The following is a 14,208-nucleotide window of genomic DNA, read 5'->3' on the forward strand; positions in this document are numbered from 1 at the left end:
GTGGCGGCAGAAAGAAATGAAGCCATTAGGCCGAGGCAGCGCTTGCCCATAAATCAGACTGTTTCCAATAAGCTGCCTTAATGGTCATCCATCACCCCGCCAGCCAGCGCCCTCCGCACCCAACCGCCTGGGGAACGGCCACAGGGACGTAGGGGAGGGGGGGAGTAATAATGGGGGAGAGAGAGGAGAAACAGCCCGGGTAAAATCTGGGGGATATGGGAGGAGAGGAAAGAGAGGAGTAGCAGGGATGTGGGGAAGACAGGGAGGTGGGGAACCATGCAAAGATGAGGTAGAAGAGACGGAGAGTTTGGGGAGAGATAAGGGGCTGAAGGAGAGATGTCGATATGTGAGAAGGGGAACAGAGATGGGGTAAGATGGAGGAAAGGAGACAGAGGAGACGTAGAGGAGAGACAAAAGGGATCGGGGTGGATGAATGAAAGTAGAAAGAAGAGGGAAGAGATTTAAGGAGAGGGGACGGAAATTTGTGAGGGGAGAGGGGAAAGATGAAATCGCTCTTTATCAACTGAGGACAAGAAGGAGAGGAGGAGACAGGAGAGACAGCGAAGTGAGAGAAGGTGATGCTGGAGGGGGTCTGGAGAAAGACAAGGGGAGAGAGGACGAGAAAGACAAATATCAGAGGAACAGAGAGACACAGACAGCTGAGAGAGGTCGGGAAGAGATGAAATAGGAGAGCGGAGAGATGCAAGGGGAAAAGAGAATATTAAAGTTGATGAGACAGCAAGCAAAACAGGGTGGGTGGGATAACAGGAGAGACTTCAAGAGTGCAAGTCCAATGGAAAAAACGGAGATGATCCAAAGGAGAGACAGGTTTGGTCTCAAAGGCAGTGAGGAGAGAAAGGGAAAGACATTCGCTGTCTCCACCTAAATGTGTTAAACAAGATCTGATGTATTAAATTAGATGTCCAGATGCTTCATAGTCCCACGGTGCCAGTCTAGGTGTAGTGCATTAACTGCTGTGCATCTATTCATGATAACCGCATCATTCCCCCAGTGTACTGTCAATAACAATAGATCAACTCTATGAATTTTATGCTGTATTGTTCCGAGCCTATCACAAGACTATAATATCAATATCAAATAATGTTTTTAATATCCAGTGCCAAAAATATCTACAATATCTACATATGGTGAGTGCAGTATTGTTAAAGTTAGGGATGGGCATTTTAAGCAATTTTCATATTCGAGTACTCCCATCAAATTATTATAGCGTGCTCTAGTAGGCACAAAAAATACCTGAGGTATGAATAGGAATGTAAATTGGCCAACAGTGGAAAATGCATGCAAAACTTTCTGTTGCTGCCATTACATAGGTTAGACGCAGTAACGATGGACCAGCTTCAGAGTTGATTCAACATCTGCTCAGTTAGCACAAGCTTTCAAAGCAGCAGCGGCTAACATTAAAGATGACAACGATTAATCAATGATCGATTAATCTGTCGTTACAAATTTGATTGAACATGTCAAATTTAATCAATCAACTGTATGGCATAACATGACATAAGATTTTATCCATATTAAATAGCAAAAAGATTGACAAGTCATGTTCATGTCGGAGGTTGGGTGGCAATTACTTGATATGTTTAACAATGACTGACATCCAAATCTGATGCCCATCCTTAGTTAACATTAGCTAAAAATCATAGTAATGGCAAATACAGGGCAAATGATGTTTCAGGTAAGGTTAAGGTTAGGCAATTAAGACAACTGGTGAAGGTTTGAGAAAACAAACGCTGATTGCAAGTCTGTGGCACCGACTGCGATCTCCTTTATGAAAGTCACATGTGCTAAAGGCACATTTACCATCCAAACGTCAGCCCTTAAGGCCTTTGCACACGAGTCCATTTTTTCGGATGTATTATTTTTGATCCATCATCCGAAAAAAAAAAGAAAGGAAAAAAAAAACAACATACTCAGAGAAACCTTGCACATTTATCCCAATGCGTTTTAGTTTTCTATTTGTTGTGAAAATTCGCAATATGTGACAAAATGAAAAGACACATTTCCTCCTTTGTCTCTCTTCACTGGAGTTACCTATCTGGCTATCATCACTCCCTCCCTGTCTTTAATTTGGCAACACAGCTGCATGAGGGAGCGGAGCTGTCCTCCACATCATCATCCACCTGAATATTACTGAAAGTGAACTATCTGAGTTATGAAATGGTTCTGTGCGCCCCCTTTCTCTGTCTTGTCACGGCTGTGTTCCACCACCACATTTTCTACACTGATTCTTGGTCAAACATCTCAAAAAATGCAGAAAATCGAACCAGTTCCGAAAATGTTAGTGACAGACGAAAGTTTCTGACTCAGAGTGCAAACGTGAGTCCAAAACCAAATTTAGGTCTTAAATTCAAAAGATAAAATTTTGTCTAATTTCTTCTTTGCATTCATGAGTTGCAGCTTTTTCCTCAGTATTAAAATGACATCAACACTACCTAGCCGAAATGTAATTTATAAATGTCACTCCAGGTAGGCATGCTACTACGGACTTTAGGTGGTGCATTATGCATGTTCTTTTTTTCTGCTGAATAGTGTAAAATGTGCCTAATAGTACCTTAAAAAAAGAATATAAACGTCACTAACACTGTACTAAATACTGAAAGTTTTTCCACTTTTCTCGTCACTTTGAAATAAATTTTCTATTTATATCCATTTCTTTCCTGCGGGTGCATTTTTTACTCGTGTAACTACATCTTCCATTCATTAACGTATTTATTTGTTCCAACCCAGCTGACAGCCTTTTATAAATTGCAACATTTAAAGCAAATTTTCACTTGACAATCAGATGGAAAATTACAGCACTTAGACCAAATACATAAAAAACCCACAGAGTGAAGATGTATATCACATGAAAACATCCTTGTGCTGTGGAAACATCCATGTGTGCCAAACCCCAAACCCCTGGTAGCTAACCATGGCTGCAGAAATTACTCCACACACCCAGTAGTCATGTCATCAGGAACCTGGTGTAACCGGCCCTGTTTGTAGCCTGCACCACACCAGCCTCGTGCTGAAAGGTTCAATGTAAGTTATGACGCCTGGAGTCTGCAATTGTGGTTCAGCATCCTTACCGTCTCTCATTTAGTTTGTTGGTTTGTTTTGCCGTCCTGTTTTTTTGCTATCTTTGCTAACGGTTTGGTCCCGATCCCGGGGCTTGTTTTCTAAATATTCTGACTCACTCTTGTTCTCTCTTCACTTCATATCTTATCATTTCATTTCCCTTCTCCACCTCACTCCCCACTCCATCTTTATTTTCTCGTCCTCTCTGTGAGTGTGTGTGTGCATGTGTGTGTTTGACCATATTCTCAAGGAAGGCGAGAGCCCATTTTGGCCAAAATCAACTCACCCAGAAGTCACTTTACAACCCGTGCTCTTATGAGCCCTGTAAATGCAAGCTGAAAAATGATGTGTGTGGCGCGGCTCTCCTCTTAGGTTTCCCCAAGTACAGCGGCCAAATTGTTTTCACTAGGCACTACGAGAGGCATTATCCATCATTTTGAATGAGCTCTGTAATTGGGATTATAGGAGCAAAAGTGCAAAAATTGACTTTGAGAGTGATAGCATTACAAGTGGGCCTTTCAGATGAAATAAGAGGGTGAGTGTGTACTGTAAGCTAGTGTTTTGGCACGTTTGGTTAACACTGTGTAGCTCTGTGTGTGTGTGTCGTGTGTGTGCGTGTGCACTTTGAGCCCCATGCCTTTGTATATACATATATTAATGTGTATGTGTCTGAAAATATATGAATTTATGTCTGTATGTTTTTGTAGTGTGGGAGCATACGCAGGCCCCCTGGGTGTTTGTGTATTTATGCAGTGCTGCGTCTGCATACACTGTATGTATACAGTATATAAGTGTGTATATTTGTCTTTGTATCATATAGCTGTCTCTACCAAGTGTGTTACTTAAGGTTTAATACTGAATAAGGTGCATTTGCTTTGAGTCATTCTTTGGCTCCGTTGCAATTGTCACAACTTTGAGAGTATTATCACGCCTAAACCACGGCCACCTGCCACCAAACTGTCACATGTATTCATATTAAATACTTCAGTTGTTAATCTTACAATGTTACAATGGCGCCTTGTTGATAGAGTGAGAAGAACAAAAGAACCTTTCATATACAGTATGGTTATCCCCACTGCTAGCCTTCACACACACCATAAATTAAGCCCAAATTAACTAACTTTATCATGTCACATATTTGTAGAGCTTGTTAACAACAGCGAACCCTAACACATTCTCACTCCGACTTCGTCACATATCGACGTTTGGTCATGGATCTTCCACATCCACATAGGATGTGCAAGGTACCCTGGGTGCATTGGTGGTTGATGTTCTGGGACTCTTTGTCAAGTTCTGCCTGTTACATGCATTGTCTTCTTTCAAAATACACTTTTCGCGGGATATTTACCGTTTACATAAAGTCTCTTTCAAAATAAACGCACTACGTCAGTACAACAATGCAAATTGATGTTTTTTTCCTTCAACAACAAACGCACATGGTTGGGTTTAGGCAACAAAAGCATGTGGTTGGGTCTGGGAAAAAAAGAACAGGATTTGGCTTCATAATCTTACAAGATGCGAACAAAGTCGGTGTTTGTTGGACCCATCCACCACCAATCCCGCCCACCATACTCGGGCTTTTGCCACATTAATTTTCGTTCTTGGCAACTGGCCGCGCAACATGCCGATGTAAAAGACGGCTTTTTTTTGTCAGTGTCTGATGCCATATTTCAACGACTTTGGCATGAACCCCGGTTTGACCACACAGACTCAAAGAGTATGTAGTTGCTTTGTAATAGGCATGTCAAGATACCAGAAATTTAGTAGTCGATACCAATTCTAAGATACAAGAAAAAAAAAAAAGCTAAATGTTTAGCGTTCAGCGTGTCACTATGCTGCTGGCGTTTGTAGAATAGTGTAAATATGTGGCGCTCTTATGGAAAAGAATTGAAAAAAATATGCTGGTCTGAGGAGAGAAATGCTTTTCTTTTTAACGAGTCGAGGCAAAGCTTTCACTTAAGCTGCACTTGTCGCCATCTACCATGTGTTGTTGCTCTTCCCTGCTGGTGTGCATTCTTCTTCTTCCTTTGGCATTTAGAACTAGAACAGTGGTTCCCAACTGGTGGGTCGTGATCCAAACTTTGGTCACTGGTCCATTCTGAATAGACCGCGAGTGACTTGCAAACGTATCAAATATAAAAACACTTTATTTTGAAGTATGGTAAATTTCCAGCACAGAGCTTTTATTCTGAAGTGCCATTTCCTGCAGTAGAGTGAGCGACTACCGGACAGCTATTTAACAGACGGTGCTTCTCAAAGTTGAGGAAGGATCCTTACATGGCTGACTACATCATCATCACATCCTGACGAAGGACTGTTCCAATGTCAAAGATCCTTCGAATTCTGCCGAGGACCGTATCCTACCTGCAGAAAATTGTCAACAATGCATGTGTATCCTCAGCCAGCATGAGGTACCCACAATTCTTTGTTGCACAATTTGCTCGAATTGAAGGCGGGGCCTTTTGAATGACGGACACCTGGGCACTAGCTAGCCTGTTCCAATGTGTGTTCACCGAATACTGGGAGGGAGTCTTGCCTAGCCACTGTAGGACCCAACTTGAAAGGACCCGTCCTACCAAGGAAGTATCCTTGACTTTGAGAAGCGCTGAGAGACAGCAAACTAGCTTGAAAACATGGCCAAACACCAAGTATGACACTGACACAACACTTATGGGCATATACGCAGCCACCAGGTCAGGAAGAATTGAATCCCTGGTGCGTACAGTACCTATGGTACTGGAGAAAAATGAGTACTGTCACGTTTGTAGAACACTGGCATTAATTTGGTTCAGAAGTATTGTTTCCTGTGACATCCCTACTCTGCAATTAGCCACATTGATAGCATTAATATTGGACTTTAATTAGATGGTTTGCTGACACAACTGTAGTTAATTTTTTCAAGTAAGAGATATCGTAGCTGTCGGAAATTCCCTATATCACCAAAGGAAATCTGGAATTATAACTAAGAGGCTGATGTGAACAGTTTTCCCCACTTAATTGCTTGTAATTATTGTTTGGACAAAACAATCACAGCATGCACAAAATTCTGTAACTTTAGAATTACTGTGGTTTGTATAACTAGACAACACATTGAAAGACACCAAACAGCTGATAACAGGAGTTTCGCAAACACAGGAGGCTTAAAAACCAGACCAGTTTTAAAATTGAAACCTTGTTGCCCATAAAGAGAAATGTAATTATTTCTAAAACTGTAACAGAATAGAAAAATGTGGCACACAATATTACTAATTATTGATTATCTTTCCAGCGCAGACAGACATGTTCGCTCTATCACTCTCACTAGTACATTCATTTGATTTGACGAACACTTTCTTCAGAGTACATGAATACATGGTTCCTACTCTGTGTGTACTTTTTGTCTGCAGATATGTGTAGCTGAAGTGTGTCTGAACCTCGTTTGCCTCTGTGTGTGTGTTTTACTGTGAGTGCTCTGTTGTGGAGAGTGTGTGTACAGAGCAGGCAGGCAGACAAACACAAGCCCAGCGGGTACTATTTTATTCATGGTGGGTAATCCCTGCTCTGCACCTCCTTAATCTGCTGCCATGGAGTGTTTGCCCAGAGTTCAGCCCCACTCCACCTCCTCTTACCAGCTCACAATTTCTCTGACTCTCACTTTGACTCTCAGTCCAATTCTGACTTCTCCCCTCCCATGTGACAGAGATCTGATGGTTTCTAATCGGCACAGCTTCAGGTTTTCAGATTGTTGACAGGTTGTACACAGTAAAAAACGACCAGCTGCTTGAACGTTAAAGTCAGGATGCCACTCTTGCTGTCCAGTGGACAGCCTACCTAGCGGGGGAAACTTTCTGTACTCCGTAAGATTTAGTGGCATAGACCGAATCACTGTTTTGTCTTGCTAACAACAGTCACTTCTGGGTAGACAACTGGCAACTGAGTTTAGTTGCGGAGATATAAGAAATTGTTTATTTCTGTTGTCAATTTCAGGACTTTCTTTTCACATTTAGAAATATATAGTTAAATACAGTGGTCTGACGTGTTTTTGCCGGGCTTATCTGTCTACTGTGTTGTTTTTCTAGCGTCCAATAAACCAAATCTAGCAGGACAGAACTCATGATCAGTTTAAGTGTACGCGACATTTAGCTTCAGCTTGGTTTGAACCTAAGGTGGGTGAGCCTCTCTGTGCAGAGTTTGCATGTTCTCCCTGTGTCAGTGTGGGTTTTCTCCGGGTACTCCAGCTTCCTTCCACAGTTCAAAGGTATGCAGGTTAATTGGTGACTCTAAGTTCTCCGTAGGTGTGAGTGTGAGTATGAATGGTTGTCTGTCTCTATGTGTCAGCCCTGTGATAGTCTGGTGACCTGTCCAGGGTGCACCCCGCCTCTCACCCAATGTCAACTGGGATAGGCTCCATCCCCCCGCGACCCCCAACAGGATAAGTGGTTATGGAAAATAAATGAATGAATGAATATATTTGGAATATTTTCTCCTCTTTACCGAACATAGTAATCAATCGAAGCAGTGGTAGATCAGCGTCTCCCATGTTCTGTAAAGTAAAATTACTACTTTTGTCAATGGAGTCTGGTTGAGGCAACTGAGGCAGAGTTTGCTCAGCGTCATCTGATTTTATGCGTGTGAAGTGGGGGTTTTCTTTTTATTGTAAACATACAATGTGATTTGGTCTATAGGAGAAGTTTTACACAGTAATTAACTACAATGTTGAGTTACATATACTTTACTTTACTACTGTTTTATGGTACTTTATACATGTACTTTTACTCCACTACATTTTGGAGGCAAGTATTATACCTTTTTAATCTACTACATTTATTTGACAGCTTTAGTTAGTTAGTCATTAAGGTCTAGTATGGAGATAGATCTGCAGTCTGTAGTTTGAGTACAAATGTTGCCAAACTACTACTGCTGGTTTGTCCTTGGGAGGGTGAGACTGTTATTATTAGATGTTGATCTTTTAAATAGTTTCCCTCATTTATCAAATAAATTGTTTAGTCTGTAAAATGTCAGAAAATATTACAAAAATAAAATAAAATAAAGGCTGCCAATCCTCAAATTTGAGAAGCGTGAGCCAGCAAATGCCATTGCAAAATATGAACCAGTTGTTTTGTCTTCCTTTTTAAATATTTTTTTTGTTGATCGACGGATCAGTTATTAAACTAATTACTGCAGCACTTGCTGTTAGTCAGCATTGGCATGAATGAAGACAAGTCACAAGTATAAAAAGAAAGACAAACAGCCAACGTGATGCCTGAATTCAGTCAAAACTGGAAGGAACAAACGTTTTGCTGAAATGTGTTCAAAATAAGCACGAAGTCAAGGAACAAAAACAGATGTGATGTCTTCAGTTAATCTGCACACACATCTTTTCAACATCGGTGTCGGTTTGTGTTACTATTGGATGTGGCGTCCACGCTAGAATACATCTGAACAGTGATCCAAAACTATCAGATGTGGAGAGCACCTTAAGAAAAGAGCACTGAGGCTTGAGGCCAGCGCTGTTGGCTTTTATTCTGCCTCTTTCTCTCAACCGCACTTTTTCCTTTCTCTCATCTCTCTAGGCACCAGTCTTCGGTTATTATCCTCACACACACACACGCACACACATACTGGGGACCTCGGTGGCCCTTCTCAGCTGGTACAGAGCCCCATATGCTCCAACTCCTGTTGTTATTGTTGTTGTTTGGCTACCCGGCTCATTTGACGTGTGGACCCATGACAGTGTCCAGGACCCCTTCCAAGTCCTGCCTGGTGCCCCTTAGAGAGAGAGTGTGTGTGTGTGTGTGTGTGTGTGTGTGGTATTTATGTGTGTGTATCAGTGAGCCTGTTTGTCTGTAACAGTACAATGATATGATGTGCTGTCTACTTCATGTTGATGTATTTGTGTGTGAATGCGTCTGTGTTTAAACAGTTGTAAAAGTGTATTTCAGGGGCGAGTTTTACCATCACTACTTACTGTCGTTATTTGTGCGATCATGAATACATGTGTGAGGTTGAACTTCTGTATCTTTCTGAGGACCTTGTGTTTGACCTTCAGAGCAAGGACATGTTTGGAAAGTGAACATATTTTGGTTCTCACCTCTTCAAAGGGTTGTTTGAGGGTTACGACTTGGTTTTAGGGTTAAAGTTGGAATTAGGTTTAGGTTAAGGTTCGGGTTAGGGCTGGGGAATGAAATATGTCAGTGGGGGTGCTCACATCTGTGTGTTATGTGAGAAATCAACTCTTATAAAAAGTATTCGCACAGCCAAATTTGGACGGGATGCCACCCACGCTGCCACCACTTACTCTCTCTGTCTCTCTCTCTCTCACACACACACGTACGCACATCATCTACACAGGCACATCCTCTACATCAATGAAAAGTGTTTGAAATAATATGTATTTTCCCTTTTTTGTCAGGTGCCAGTGATACTTTAACGTTCACATTAATATTTTCCCAAACAGTCATGCATTTGATTGACGTTTTGGCACCATTTGCTACTTACAAAAACTGTGACAAAATGTATGTAAAACTTGAATATTGTACTACACAAATAATGTGATAGTAAAGGTATGCAAATATCTTACCTTTGTTTCAGTCTGTTTAAGTTCCCCAGGAAATATCCAGATCATTTTCTTCATGGAGCTACATGGGAATTAGTACAAAGAGACATAAATAGGCTAAAGGGTGTCACCAAAATATGACCCAAGAAATAATTAGTGCTACTGTTTGGAATTCTCCTGCATGTAAACACAGGAAGGGCGGATCTGTACTGTGTTTCATGTGAATTTTGGCCATCTGTCCACTAAGCACGCCGCCCACATTGCCTCTCCACATTCTGATGAGCTACAAGGACACATTATCTCCACTTAGCCCTTCGCCACTTGGCAACTGCAAGAACCATAACAACCAGTCTTTATAAAAACCCACTCTGAGCCACAGCTCTTATTGCCTTTGGAACATGAGGCAACACACTCAGGGCTTTCCAGACCTTCCTCCCTTTCTGGTTGTGCCGAGCTGCGCCCTCCTCTTCTAAAAGTCTTTGGTTTTCATCACTGTAGAAATGTATTCAGGGAGACATTTATCAGCGAGCTGCCTGCCACCGGAGACCGCATTGGCGGCCATTTTACGGGCCAGGTCAGGGAAAACAGGAAAGGGGAACTGCACTGTAAGAGAATGACATTTACATGTATATTTACATTTATTCACAGCTGTTGTCGAATGGAAGCAACCCCAAGGGACTGAGCGGGAAGACTAGAAAGGTCAGAGCCTGTGCATGTATTAAAGCTTTATTAGCTTAGCTTTGGTGTTAGCTTCATCTACACTCAGACAGGGTCTCGCTTCTAGTTCTGGAGAGGGAAGAATGTTTCTGTGGCTCTTGCTTCTTTAAGCATAATCTTTCTCAAGCTGCTAAATTAGATGAAATAATGAAATAAATTTATTTACATAACTTAGACAGATATAGACACTGCTAGGACCGACGTCACAATGATGTCAGTTTGTTGGCTGGAGGCAAAACACGACATGCCACCACAGGGCTGTAGGCTACATAGGAGTCTTTAAATGTCGTCTTGTTGTGTTATTGGGAACCAGAATAGAAGGAGTCATGGCTCAAAACTTAAATTTTATCACATACAAGCCGCCACTGCCCATCAACAAACCAAAGACAACTATGGTTTAATTTGATAAGACGAAAGGACTGGATGGAGGCGGTCATCAAAAATGCTCACATGTGCAGCGCACACTTCATATCAGGTTAGGTAAAAAGGGATGAATAACGTTATGTGTATTAAGGTTTATCATGTCCACCTCATCAGAAACTCGGGAGGGATTAAGAGGAATATTGGACTTCTTTGTAATGCTAACTTTTTAGCGCATTAGCTAACGTTAGCTTCGATAGCAAAACAAACTGTTGGACACTTTTCAAATGTCATACTCCTTTGTAAGATTGGCATCATAATCAACCATATAACTTCCTGTGACATCATCCATCCACTGAGTGAGAGCATACGGGTCGGCCAGTCTGGTCCTGTTGGTCAGTGTTTACTTTTTTAAGTAACAGTCGTGGTCCCGGAGAGTGAGTGACCTGACATGGTGCATTCGTAATGTCTGTGCCTCCAGCTAAGCCCCACCCACCAAAAACGTCATTCTGTTTACTAACAGTAATAGGGTCTATTAGTCCAAGTGTAAAATGCCATTATTTGAGAGCCATGCTTTTCCAGGTAACCAAAATGACTTCGGCCCAACATCAGCCAAACTTGGCACACACAAGAAATAAGTTGGACCCTGTCCGGTAGCATGACTTGGCTGAGACTCATAATGAATGATAGCCCAGAATCAGGCAAAAGGGACTGGCCAGATTCCGGCTGCCGACACTGCCATTATCAGGCCATTGTCAAAAATGACCTAGCCCAGCATCGGCCCTAACTCGCCACGCTGGAGGAAATAAGTTGGGTTGCATCTGGTTGCCTGACTCGGCTGAGACTCTTAGAATCAGGCCACATAAACTGGGTAATGAACTGCTCAATACTTTTCTGAATTTGAGTAGACTTAATACAGCAAACAAACAATAAAAAGTATTTCTGGTACAAGTCAGGCGCCAGAAATAAGACAAGGCATTTCAACTTGTTTTGAGAAATATTATTACAATCAAGAGGCAGAACATCTGGAGCAGCCATTTTTATTGACTTATAGACTTAAACTTTCAATTTCAAGATCCCTAGCAGTTGTTTATCTTATATTCAACATGTTATTAAAAACTGAATATAAATATAGTATATGAAGAAAGATATGGCACAGATGGAGAGATTTGTTTTACTTTTGTGCTGTCTGTTATTTGTATAGGTGTCAGTTTCTCTAATTTTGCTGCTTCTCTCCTCATATTTAATTACAGCAGCAACCTCAAAAGACTAAAGTGACATTTCATGGTTATTTCTCAATATGCGAGCGATAAAAACTGACTGCTGAGTGAAAAGAATGCAAAAATGCCTGCTGCGTTTAAGTCTGAGATGTGATGCTCATTTCCCTCATTTAATGTGTTAGATTACACAATTACTTCTTTCCTATAAAGAACTGCAGCTGTGATAGTTGCCTGTTAATTACATTAGCTAACACATTTTTTCAACATTTAAATAATTCTCCCAAATAATATATCTTATCTCCAGAGATGCACATGGCAATGATTCAATTACAGAGTAGAGATGAGGAATTAAAAAAAAAGAAAAAAGAAAGAGCGCTCGGTATTACAGATGGCAAACTCTTGCTTCACCTTTTATAGTCGAAATCTCTTCACCCCAGTTTCTATTTATTTCCTTTTCCTATTGAGTGTCTCCGGTCACTGGAGGCTGAAGATACAGTTTTATTTGGTCTAATCCTGAGCTGTTAATGTCGATGTGCCTGCACACCGCTTCCAACAACAGACACTGTCAATATCTGTGCAGAAAAACTCCTGACACAATGATAAATGACACCTTCCTATTCATAAACACACACACACATATCCATGCACATAAATACTGTTCACACATCGGCTTTTACACCCACACACATATGCATATAAAACACACCTCCGCCAGGTCCCCTTCAAAATTATGTTGGCCGAGTGCAGGCGCTGGCCTTAGAAACCACAGCCTCCACTCCCCCCGCCTCCAAACTCCCCTTCATGTCCCTCTCAGGAGCCAAAATGGCGTCCATAAATCAAGGAGCTAGATGTAATCTGCAGTGTCCAGAATGCAAGGGGCGAGGCTGCGGAGCATAATGCGACTGGTTCTCCATTGTCATTCAGACGCAGGCAGCAGCACCGAGAGCCTTGCCTGCACCTGATAAGGGTCCGCTCAGAGTGAGCCATAAATCACAGACAGTGCCAACGGTTACTCCACTGATTTCACACACTGAAGGAGAGATGGCGAGTGTGAGAGGCACAGAGAGGGGAGGATTAAAGCACAAAGAGTATGGAGACAGTGGTTTAGAATATGAGCGGTAGATGGCCGCAGATGAGGATGAAAATGTGAGCGTAGAGGAGAAAGAGAACACTTTGGAGAGGAGAAGAGAATGAGAGACGGTGTGGGAAGGAGGGAGTGCGAGGGAAGAGAGAGAAGGAGGGAGGGAAGGAGGCAGGGAGGGGATGATAGATCTGCAATTTACTCCCCTATCTCATCTGGCAAGAAGTTTCTCCACACAAAAGGCCTGACCTTCAGGAAATAAACACCTCGCTCTCCCAGAGAGCTGTGCTGAGGTCTGCGCTGCATGTCAATTTCATCACCAGGTCTCAGGACAGAAATAAAAGGAATACACAGAGTTTGGGGAAAATAAACTCTTTCACCCAAAATAGTCCATAAAAAATAACACTCCATGGTTTTAGTGAGTTGCCTCATTCTTCTTACAAAACCATTTTTTGCCGAATATTTTGATAGGATATATTTCAGGATATTTAAAATCAGTTGGTCGATGTTGTCACACTGACAATATGACGAAGGTTCCCCCCAACCACAAATCAACAACTCCTCCGAATTAAATGACAACTGACATCCGTACAGCAGGACCACATAATTTGTTACTGCCCTCCGAAACAATTACAAGTCACTGTCATAAATATGAAAGTGTTTTCTGATCTAACACTGATGATGGTTGTTCGGGAATGATCACAGTCACACTAAAAGAAACTAATGTTGAAAGCTGGGAGGAAACAGGAAACAAATGTCCCAAATTGTATTTGTTAAATAAAGTGCCTGTGGCCTGCACCAGGTTTTTCCTTTCCAACTGCTCATGGGGGAGCTTGACCAACATGTGGGGGTGCTAACAAAACAGACTATTTTCATGACTTTAGAGTTAATTTATGAGGGAATTCTTGATTTTTTCAATAAAAGCAGAGATAGGACACAATACATTTGATTTAAATGTCGTTTTTTGGGGGGATTTGACCAAAAAATATTTACAAAATAACTGTAAGCGTGATACGAGTGACTACAAGGCGATGACAAAAAAACAATTAATAACAATGCAATACATCCTAAATGCAACAGCAACATAATGCAGCGTGTCCTAACAGCAAGCAAGTATCTGACCATCTCAGCGTCACATCATGTAACATCAGGCAATTTCTTACACAATGAATTAGTTAAATATGCACTTCTGTTGCATCATGTAAACCAACTATGTA

Source organism: Epinephelus moara, chromosome 19 (genome assembly GCF_006386435.1).
Source record: "Epinephelus moara isolate mb chromosome 19, YSFRI_EMoa_1.0, whole genome shotgun sequence".
NCBI lineage: Eukaryota > Metazoa > Chordata > Actinopteri > Perciformes > Serranidae > Epinephelus > Epinephelus moara.